A 12715-nucleotide genomic window follows, 5' to 3' on the forward strand; every position below is an offset into this window, starting at 1 on the left:
ATTATTTTAATTTAAAATTAAAATAAATTTGAACTTAAATTTTTATAACAATGATAAAAATTAAAAATTAAATATTAAATACATGACATAAATAATTAAAAATTATAAAGTAAATAATAAAATTATTATTATTAATAAATAAAAAAGATATTAACGGTCATAAATTAATAAAAATAGATAAATTTATTATTATTAATAAATTAATAAAAAATAACAGTTATAAATTTATTATTAAAATATAAAAATACTATTCCTTTTCGAGATAACCGTGATGATAACTTGGCACAGCTCCAATGATGAACTCGCCAAAAACTGAATTTTACGAGACTACACGCTATGCGGCGAACGCATTTGGCTACTGTTGGAGATGCTCTGAGAAAGAAGAGAGAATAAGACATTGAATATTTTTAAATCTTAAATTGCCACTGTACTATTTTTTTAGCGGAAAAGCTTTCCCACTTCTTTGATGAAAAACTTACAACATTTTGTATTTATATTTCTCAAATCTTTACACCACATCAAGATCAAATCTGAAGTTATAACATATTGAAATTTTTTTTTGAGGTATGGATTAATTTAATATATCTTATTAGTTTCACTAACTTCAATCAAATTTTATTAGTTTCACCAACCACAAGAAAATTCAAAACCCATCTCATCCGCAAAATCCATCAGGTCTTGGGCACAAGCTGTCGAAGAAGATGAAACGCAAAATCAAATTCAAAAATGGCTTGCCAACCAACAAATAGCTGGACCTGATAATTTTCAAGAGATAAAAAACTCAATTAAAGAAAACCTTCAACTCCAAAAAATTGCAAAACTCCACAGGCTCCAAAAAGAAATTGAATCTCTCAAATAGAACTGCCATCTTTTCCGGGAAAAGAAAGGGGAGAATCTTTAAAAACCTTTCTCCAAAAATTATTTCAAAACCTTCACAAGAGGGACCATCCTGTAAAATAATTTCAAAACTCTCACAAGGCGAAACTTCAAAAATTATTTTAAATCCAAATAATTCTCATATTACTTTATTTAAACCAAAATCTGAGTATTTTGTCAAAACAAAATATCAAAACATTTGCACAATCGATGATCACTTTTATAATAAAAATCATCAATATGTGATCTCAAAGATTTTTCCAGAAGGCTGGTTTTTCAAACCATGGGATTTATCAAAACCCCAGCCTTACTATAAATCTATTCTTCAATGTACAGGATCTGTAACAATTCAAGACAACCCAAAAGAAGGCCTAATAGCCTATTCAACTGCCAAAATCCACAAAATCATCCCACCTTCAGAATGGGGATCAAACCTTTACACACCAAAACAGTTCCCCCTTGATTTCAAAACTACAATAAACCATTGTAGGACTTTCAATTACTAGGACTATCAACATGCCTAGTACAATGTTTTCCTCATTCAAAAGCAGAAATTTGTGTTTGTATTTCACAATCATTTCTCTATTGGAAAATATTTGGCTTTAATTCGACCACTTCAATAAACTAGAAGAATTCACAATCATGTCTTCCTTCATATTAAACATCTTGATTTAAGCAACAATGATCTATCAACGTTATCCCACAAGATATTGGTAACTTTTTGTCTTCCACAATTTTTCTCTCCCTTTCAAATAATAATTCACAAGGAACGATCCCTGATTCTCTATGCAATGTTTCAAATCTTCAAGTGCTTGATATTTCTTTAAACAACATTTTTGGAACAATATCTGCATGTTTAATAACAATGTTTGATATGAGGCCAGTGAGATTGTTCTTACTCAAGTTTAACAATGTCAGTATTAAACTTAAGTAAGAACAATCTCACTGGCCTCATACCAGATATGTTTCCAGCTTTTTGTGATGTAAGAAATTTAACTTCAATGGAAATCTGTTAAATGGACCAATTCCCAAGTCTCTCTCTAACTGTACATCATTAAAGGTATTAGACATTGGATCAAATCAAATTGTTTGTGGCTTTCCATGTTCTTTGAAAAACATACCAACACTTAGTGTCTTGGTTTTGAGGAACAACAAATTTCATGGTTCTATAATATGTTCACATTTGCAAGCAAATAAGCCTTGGAAAATGGTTCAAATTGTGGACATTGCTTTCAACAATTTAAAGAAAATGATGGGCTATATGGCCCTCCACTAACTGAGAAACTAGATGTTAAAAGATGGGATTTGCTTCCGCAGTCAAGATGTAGAAGGCTAGCTTGCTCAATTGAGTGGAATTTTTTAAGTGTGGAATTGGGATTTGTTTTTGGACTTGAAATTTTCATTAGTCCCCTCATGTATTGGAAGCAATGGAGAGTAAGTTACTGGAAACTAGTGGACAATATTCTCTGTTGGATTTTCCCTGCATTATGAATATGCAAACCATAGAGGACAAATGTACAAAGTTTAAGGTGGTAGTGGCCATTGTGACTAATGAGTGTGCTAATTACTAAAATAATGTGTACTATTTCCATCTTTGTTGTTCTATATGTTGAAAAAAAATCATAGAAAACTATCTTAATAATATGAAATATTTTATTCTCCATGATAAATGGTCAAACGGAAAAGATAATTCCATATATCAACAATAATCGGCAGAAAATTAAATATTAGACAAATATAATTTTTAATTTGAAATCTTTCTTCAAATTGAGAAAATAAAAATCACGGGACTTAGTCAGTAAAATGTTTTACTATAATAATTAACTAGATGTTAACCCGACTGTTGCGCGATAGAATTTAATATATTATTGAATATAAAATAATAATATGTAAATTAAAAATCATATTTTTGTTTTAGAGTAGAATATAATAAAACATTTAAGTGTTAAAAGATAAATATATTTTTGGATAACTATATATAGTCTAATTTTTCTTTATTTTAAACGAAAATATAAAATCTTGTTGATTAATACAATTCATAGAACATATATTAAAATATGATACTATTGATAAGATTTTGTAACTTTAGTGATGTAGTTCCTATGTTTAACATTTTTTTCTACTTAGAATTAATGGTTTATTCAAATTTTTTGTTTTCTTTGAAGTGTCCATTCGAATGATATATTTCTTAAATTTCAACATTTCTTTATCATAAAGTTGCATATTTAACTATAATATGTTCTTCATTTTATATGATTTATATTAGTTTGGAAATATTATATTTTTAATTTTATGTACTTTTTGATATTTTCAATTTTGCAAATTAATCATGAAAATTATTTTATGTAAAAAGTTGGTTAACATCAGACTAATCATGTGTATAGTTAAATAAGATAGTCCATTTCAATGAAAATGGGAATACATATTAATAAAGATTCACAAAGAAGTATATAGTCTTGATCAGTTATTAGATTTGAATGTATAATAAATACTTCTTAGGATAAAGATTATACTCCCTAAATTTTAATCAATCAATAGTTAATGTCGTCTTACTCAAAGTATTTGGCAATACAGTATAATGTTGATACACCAACCTGAAAATGGATTGTTCAGCTTAACAGTAAAAAGTGAACAACTTCACATATCCTTCAAAGTTTTCTTTATATACTCTAAGAGTGCATAATAATTTAACAGAGAATAATTCTTGTGTGGGCACAAGAATTTGGACACATACATAAAAGAAAAAAAGTAGAAAAACAATAATTAAGTAATGTATATTTTTAAAATAATTAAAAGAAATATAATTTTTTTTTGTGTGACCAAATTCTTATGTCTAGACAAGAATTACTTCTTAGTAGTACAACTTGTCATCATGACTCAAAAAATTAATGAATTTAAGTATGTAAAGATGGAGAAATTTTAGTAAAGAAAACTTTGCCAATAAATCATAGACAACTATCTCAATAATGTGGAATATTATTTCTCCCCACCGTATAAATAAATGGTCAAACAGAAAATACAATTTCATGTAGCAACAATAATTGACATAAAATTAAATATGAGACAAACATAATTTTTAACGTGAAAACTATCCTCAAATTGAGAAAATAAAAACCATGGGACCTAGTCAGTAAAACATTTTACTATAATAATTAATTAATACACCAAAATCTTCTTATTAACACTATGAAACATCACCAAAGAGTGGAAACTGAATAAATAGCAAACAATTGTCCACTAAAGTGAATATTCCAAAGTAATTTTCAAAGAAGGTAAAATTACTAATATTGTATATTAAATAACTGTTACCACCTTAACCGAATTTCCTTCTTCTCCTTTTATGTTATCGCTTATTTTCCTGTTTGTGCAGTTGTCTTTTTTTGTTTTTTATTTTTTTGTTTAGGGATTTCAAAATCCTTTTATTTCTTCACATGGGCTTAGCCCAAAATTGTTCCTTTTCTTTTTTTTCTTTAATAATAATAATAATAATAATAATAATAATAATAATAATAATAATAATAATAATATTAGTGGATTTCACATGGACAATGAGTCCACCCAACAAGTCTCTCCTCAAGACTTAAATGGGAGCATGATGGCCTTCTCTTTACAACATATTATCTTCGACACATGCAAAACATTTGTCATCATATCTGAACCATTCTCATCAGTATGAATCTTTTCAATTGAAAATGACTTCATTTCTAGTGCATCTCGTATCCAATGATACTGCACCTCAATATATTTCGACTTTGCATGAAAAATAGTATTTTTGCTGAGATGAATTGCACTATGACTATCACGAAATAACGCAAACTTGTCTTGTTTGAGGCCTAATTCGTGTTGGAATTTCTTCATCCATAAGAGTTCTTTGGAAGCTTCTGCTGCTGCATTGTACTAAGCTTCAGTAGTGGATAAAACAACACACTTTTGTAACCTTGATCGCGAAGACACAACTCCCCTACAAACATCATCATATAACTAGAAGTAAATTTTCTAGAATCAAGATCACCTGTAATATCTGCATTTGTGTAGCCATCCAACATAGGTTCACCACCTTCATAGCGTAAACACACTTTGGAAGTGCATTTAAGTTATTTGAGAATCCACTTCAATGCTTGTCAATGATCTTTATTAGGATTGGAGAGAAACTGACTAACAACTTCAAATGCATGAGAAATATATAGCCTTGTTCATACCATAGCATACATAAAACTACCAACTGCGGGTGCATAAGGAATATTCTTCATCTCTTCTTTGTCTTTCTCACTTGTGTGACATTGATAAGAATTCAATTGAAAATTTTCTATGAATGGCTTAGGTTCTCTTGGTCAAGAAAACTTTGATGGTTTTTTCTTTCAAAAAATTTGGGATTTTATTAGTTCAAATATTTATGCTTCTGTGCGACAATTTTTTACTTTAGGTTGGATTCTTCAGAATTAAAATTCTAACTTGGTAGCTGTAATCCCTAAGTTCTCTAGTGCAGATATAATTGGAGACTATAGGCCTATTGCTTTGGTTAATTTTTAGTTTAAGATAATTACGAAGGTTCTTTCGGGACCTTGAAACCTATCATTGGACCTCATAATTTTATTACTCCTTCTCATGTTCTTTTTGCATAAGATATTATGGTGTTTTGCAAGGTCTCGAATTTTTTTTTTTGAATCCCTCACACAATTATTTTGTGAATATGGCACTGCTTCAGTCAATATCTAAGCTTGATTTAGTGTGAATTCTTTGTTGGTTCAATATCTACTAGATGAGTTCAACAAATTAGTTCTTTTATGAGCTTCACATTTGGATCCCTTATGTTTACTTACTTGGGGTATCATTTTATTCCGAGGGAAGCCTAAGGCATGTTAGTTTCAACGTATTATTAATCGTATTAAAATTAACTTTCTATTTGAAAAAGATCCATTTTATCAATTATGGGTGCATTCAAAAGATTAAATCTATTATTCATGGTATGTACAACATTCATGTTTATACATGGTCGATCTCTCTTATAAAAAAAATAAGATTTTTGGTCGAGAAATTATATATGGTCAAAGGATATTGTTAGTAGAAAAATTGTTACAAGGGTTCGGAAAAATATGCTCTCCTTTGGAAGAAGGGGGACTTGGTGTTCGATCCTTGTGTGCTATTAATTATGCTACCTTATCTAAACTTTATTGGGACATGATTTCTTCACACCAACATTGAGCTTTACTTTATAAGGCTCGTTTTCTTCGTGCCAATAAGCCAATTACATATTTCAAAAAGTCCTTCATTTGGCCAAGAATTTGACGGTTTCTTCAATTGGTAATGGTAGTTCAATTATATTTTGATCCAATAAAAGGCTAGACCAAACTATTTTGGATAGAAATGGTTTATTCCCTCACCTTGTGCATTCCGTATCGTCTATTGATGCCTATTTTTTAGTCGATCTCTTTTGGTATATTCTTATTTGTTTTCCTTGCTCATTTCTAATATTGTTGCTGAGATAAATCAAATTATTACTCCTTCAAAGGCTTGTGGTGACCAATTAGTTTGGAGTCTCATAGATTTTGGAATTTTATCTTTTAAGGATGCTTACAAAACTCTTCATCCTACATGCTTGGAGCTTAGTTGGAGTAAAAAGACTTCGAGTGCTGCAATTCCTGCTTCCAAACCATTTATTATTTGGTCTCTTTTTCATAATAAGATGACCACAGATGATCACTTCTGGAATCGAGGGTGTGTGGTGGTGTCACATTGTCGATTATGCTTTCATGCTTACGAAACTTTTGATCATCTTTTCTTTGACTATGTTTTTTCTACTCAATTATAGAATTGGTTGTCCTATGTTTTACGTATTAGGTATGACTATTTTTCCATCTCTTTGATTCTTGAGATTTGTAGTAAAAATTAGAGTTCGTAGGTGAGGGACGCCAACCTATCTAATGTCATTCACATTATCTAGATTATTTGGTTTGCATACAATCAATTTTCTTTTAATAACAAGCAGATTACCATTCAATGCATTATCTACCAGGTTTCTTCTGTTGTATATCTCCCAAGTAGATTCTCTAGAGGTATTCCATCTTCATCGATGCACAAATTTTTTATGTTAATTTTTTTTAATTGACTGTCATGCTCTTAAAGCCCTTGTTATTAAACAAGATTTTTTCTTGAAATCTCCTTGTGGTTGGATTAAATGTAATATTGATGGCGTCTCTAGAGATATTTTTAAGGTTTCAAGTGGCGTTATTGTTGATTGTTTCTCAGATTACTTGGGTGTTATTACATCTTTTCATGACAAGCTTTCTGCTGCTATGTATGCTATTGAGATCATCCACTCTAAAAGTTGGTTTTGTCTCTAGATAGAGTGTGACTCTTTGTTGGCCGTCCAATCTTTCAATAACTAAATGATTAGATGGTTCACTTACATATCTCTTATAAGACAAATGAATTTTCACATCTATCATATTAATAGGGAAGAAAACACATGTGTTGACAAGCTTGCTAACATGATTTTTACACTCGATATTTTACTTGGTGGGGTTTTTTGCTGTGTTGTATTAGGGATGAATTTTACTGCAATCGGTATAATATTGCCTTTTTCCATTTAGTTAAACATGATGTTTGGGTTATTATGTTGTGTCGCGACCTAAATTTTGAGTTTTCCTCGAATTCAATAGAGTCGCCACAAAAGTTTATTTAAAAATAGGGAAAACATTTGACAATCCTTAGAAAAAAAAAGAAAATGATGGTCTTTGAAACCAAATTTTAAGTTCGGAAGTCGATTATGCGTATGGAAGGTATTAGCACCCTACGACATCCTTTAAAATACGGTTACCTATAATTAATTGTGCAAAAAATAGTGTTGACTTATATGAATTTATTTCTTCTCTTTAAAATGAAAAAATAATTTTTTTTATGAAAAGAATCTAATCATAAAAGTATATTTAAAACATAGAGGAAAAAAAAAAGAAAATTTTATTATTATTATTATGCTTGATAAAAGTGCGATCTTCCTTCTACGTATCTCCCGGTGCGATGAGAAATCAAAGCTACGTAGTTCTTAGGTATAAAATACGGATGTGTTGATTGACTTTTTTAAAGAAAGTTTATTTTGTTGTTGAAAAGAAAAAAAAAGTTTTGACGAAATAAAATGGGATTGTTTGATTTAAATAATTATTTAAAAAAATACTAGTTTTTGACCCCAACAGTTTTAAGACTATCAAGTTGTTCAACTTGTGTCTTAGAAAACTCAAGGACTAAAACAATGTCACATCTAATTAAAAATGTGCTTTAAAATCTTCAAGTTGTACAACTTGTATTATAACTGCTCAAAAATTTAAAAGATGTCATATCTAATTAATCATTTTGAAATAATTTTGTATAATTATTAATTTATTATAAATAAAATGTGTTTTAGAATTATCATGATATAACAAATATGTTCACACATAACTTAGAAATAATATTGTATTTGACTTTATTTTTGGCAGTATTTTTTTAATAAAAAACACTTAATAATTTAATAAACAGCCAATGCAAGCTGTCTGGAAGAAAAATAAAAACTTAACCTAAATGAAAAAATAACACTAGTTGCTGTTACAGTAAAGCTAAATAAAAAGGACACTTGTCGTTGTTACAACTTGCACGCATAAAGAAAAAAAGAAAAAAGAATCTAACCGACTAATTTCTAGCTTATTCTGCCTATATAAAAAGAATACTTAACCTCTGTTGTTATGCTATGCTACATACACCTATCTCTACCATTCAAGAGTGCCAATATATCAATTTTCAATGCATCATTTTAACAATAAATCTCTTATCTTTAGACAAATAATAAGTATAATTTTTTAGTATGAGATTAGGCTTCAAGAAAGCCAACAACAAATACAAGGTATCATTATTAGCAGTGAAATCAGGTTAGCAACAAACGATAAAATGTTAAAGCGATAGAGACCAAACCAAACATGAGATGTAGGTCCGTGTAGAATAACAAAGGAGATGGCAGCGGTGGTGTAACTGTTGACGGTGGTTGGCAGCAGTTACCGGTGAAAGTTGAAATTACGGTGATGGATTGTTGTTTCTCCCATGCTCAACTTCAATTTTGTTTCAGAATCTCTCTTCTATAAAAAAAAAAAAAAAAAAAACTCTATCTTTTCTATCTTTTGATTTTTCCTTTTTAAAAATAAAACTCCCTTCGCTCAGGGTTTGTTCTTCTTCTCTTTAAGTGTTTTTTTTTTTAATATCATATCTCTTCCAGAAAAAAAGGGTGCTTTTCCTTGTTGATTTTTGGTCTCGTTTTATAGGGAAAGTGGTGAATTTGTCTATTCACTAGATAAAATTGAGATCTGGATTTTGTATTGTTTTGTAACAAATATTTAAACAAAGTCAAACACAATTAGATGATTAGGGAAAAAGTGGTTCATTCCTTTTTTATTGAGTGTGCCCTTAACACAAGTAATGACTTTATTAAGCTACAAATGAAGCAATAAAACATGTTTGTGTGTGTAGGAGACAAGTAAACAAAGACAAAGGAATGCACATGGTGGAAAGAGGGAAATGCATTAAAGATGGACACCGGAAAGGAAACGTGTACCACAATTTTTTTTATATTATTTTATTTTTGGTGCTAAATGAGATTTGTAAAATGATTCTTTTAGATTTTATGATAATTGTAAAATATTTATTAGACATATTATATTTTTTTAGAGTTATTTTAATTGGTCGCACAAAATTGAGGTACTGCACGTTGCACTCTTTTTTCCTTCACTTTGGTTTTATCTCTTTGGATTTTCTTGATGAAAATTTTAATGAGACAATGTTGTCCATACTTATTTCCTTAGATTTTGGCCTAGTTCTCTAATCATTTTATTTTTTATTTTTATTCAATGAATTTATTAGGGTGCTCCAAATGATAGATGATATTTTTGGAGTGCTAGCATAGTTGGGATGTCAATTCTACCATGTGAAGCATTTGCACTTAAATTTTTTGCTTAAAAAAAATAATATCAAATGCATTATAATGATTAAATATTTCAACACCTTTCTCGAGGTTGTGAATATATATCATGACCAACTTGCTATTCAATACTCAAAACTTGTTATTGCCAAGCTCTTGGTTAAAATGTTTGCTGTTTGTTAGTTTGAAGGCACAAAAGGTAGGTACCAAAATCAATTTCTTCATAAATTGACGATCAATTCTGATATGCTTTTTTCGATCATGTTAATTGGATAATGGGCCATGGTTATTGCAGCCTTGTTGTCAAATATAAATTCCATGAAAGTTTTTACTATCACCAATTCCTGGGCCCATTGGTCAAAATTCAGCTTCTACATTGCTTCTAGCAACTAATCCTTGCTTTCTACTTCTCCACGTTACCATGTTTCCCCATACATATTTAAATAGCTTGAAGTAGATCTTCCACCAATAATTAACCCTATCCATATGCGTCACTGAATATAACCGTATTCTTGTCGATGGTTTTTTCAAAGAATGGGTATTTATTAAATAACTTTATGTGATTATTTATTAAATGTAGTTATATAATTTTAATAAATAATATATATAATACATAAATATAATGGAGTTTGTATTTACCAACACGCAGTATTTTTAACATATAAAATATTCATACTCAAATGACATATCTGACTTCAAGAGATATATTTAATATATGAAGAATGAAGGAAAATAAATTATCGGAATATATGTCAAATAAAAGATTACATGTATTGCAAAATGAATTATATTAAAAGATATAATAATTGATTTATCTAATTTTAATAATTAATTTTTTATTTATTAAACATACTGATAAATTAATTTATGTTTTATTTGTTATTTCTATAGTGTTGCCTTTGCCCCAACAATTGTTTATAAGAAAAAAATAAAAAATTACTAAATTTTGTAATATTTAATTTTTAACTTAAAAATATATTTTTAAATTGTAGATTAATTTTAAAACTAAATATCCGATTAATGTTCAAGAGTATTCCAATTTTATTTCTGATTTGATATCAGTAATATAATATGCAAAAGAATTCAAAAATTAATTTAAAATGTATATATTTTTTAAAGAGTTAAAAAAATTGAAATTTATGACAAAAAATATTATCATATGAAAGAAATGGAGCTAAAAGTAATTGAATTAAATTTCAATTTTGTTGTCTCTTTGCTTCTTTACAATATCTTCATGTTTTAAGTTTCTCTAATAATCTTTTTATGCTCATTTTGTTAGATTATAAATAAATAAAAGTCTTATTGTCCAAGTTTTTTCCAATAGATTAATATTTTTTCTATTTATTTATCTCATTTTATTTCTATTACAGCAATCATATTTTTATTTTATTTTTATTGAATTATATATAAAATATTGACTCGATTGAGAAATATATTTTAGCAAAAGGTTACAAAAAGAAGACATGTATGTATACTGATGTATGTTTAGAACTAATAAAAAAATTGGTTTAAGTACTTGAAAAATATAAAGAAATTTGGATTCATTAATACGATTTTTTGTATTGAAAAAATGACAATGAAGTATATATTAACTTTATTTTTGTTAAAAAATATAAAATTCATAAAAAAGTATATTTATGATCATGATGCCTCCATATAAATGCATATACACACGGCAAATTTTAGGCTTCTCGAACAATTTTTAAGGATTCATTGTTTACATTATAGATAAAATAATTAACTCACTTAATAGAAAATTTAAATAATATGATATAAATGATATTTTTAGTATTAAAAAATTAAATATATCCGATAATGACTTGAATGTTTCAAATATTTTAAAAGTTATCTAAAACAGAATAGTTATCACAATCTTGATAATAAATTATATGTAAAGAATTAAAAGTTATTTAAAATATTTCAACAATTAAATCAAAATTAAGGTTTATAATATTGAGTTATTTTATTACATTTAATCATTTTCATAATACATACATAATTTATAGAATATTATTGATTATCGTTATTATTGCATCTGTTGAGACTTGTTGCTTTGAAAATATTATAATTTTAATTATTTGTGATATAACATGTCACAAAATAAATTAAATAACCATACTTTAATTTCTATTTGAAAAAAAATTTTCAACAAAAAATACACAGAAGAAACAATCATAATGATTATGAGACTATATCCTTTTAATCCATTCATGACACCAAAAATCTCAAGACCAACTCTATAGTGATCATTAATAGACATAGAAATTCGTATAGAACAATGTTGTAGCAAAAGACAATAAATTTCAATCGTAATTCATCCCTTCCTTTTTGCTAAAAATCATTCGCATTAAGTCTTGGCTTATAATCGATCTCTTTGTTCCTTATAATTTTTTTTTCAACTTTTTATATTATATCAAAACAATCAATAAAGTTTATTATTTCTAAAATTATTACTTATCTTTTTTATAATATTTTGATATATTTATCATCTCATTTCATATATTTTTTCCTACAATAAATAACTAAATGTATCATGACAAAATAACAATTAATGTACATTAAAAATTGAAAACAATAATTAAATTAAAAATAATTTTTTTGCAAATACGGCATTTAAAAAGAAATCGAGGGAGTAGCTTTTCAATCTCTATTAAACTATGATTTATTTTTCTTAACTTTTTTAACCTCTTTATAGTTTTGTTTAATAAAAAAGTAAATAAGTGAAATGAGTTGTTATGTAAATGGAGTTTATATAATTTATTTGAATATAACTAAAAAAAGAATACAACTAAATTGAAAAAGTTTTATATTGAATAAAAAAATAAACATTCTGTTATATATAAATGAAATGAGTCATACAATTAAAACTTTAAAATAAAAGTGTAACGTACAATCCACTTC

The 12715-nt window shown here is 27.6% G+C and overlaps 1 long non-coding RNA gene across 1 annotated transcript; it reads left to right on the forward strand.

Moving 5' to 3' along the window:
• The first annotated feature begins 8606 nt into the window (after positions 1-8606).
• LOC113787121 (uncharacterized) lies at positions 8607-9624 on the forward strand. Its single transcript, XR_003473418.2, has 2 exons — positions 8607-8921; positions 9367-9624. It is a non-coding gene; the product is annotated as an uncharacterized lncRNA (long non-coding RNA).
• The last annotated feature ends 3091 nt before the right edge of the window (positions 9625-12715 follow it).

This window comes from Cicer arietinum, chromosome 6 (assembly GCF_000331145.2).
Source record: "Cicer arietinum cultivar CDC Frontier isolate Library 1 chromosome 6, Cicar.CDCFrontier_v2.0, whole genome shotgun sequence".
Classification (NCBI taxonomy): Eukaryota; Viridiplantae; Streptophyta; class Magnoliopsida; order Fabales; family Fabaceae; genus Cicer; species Cicer arietinum.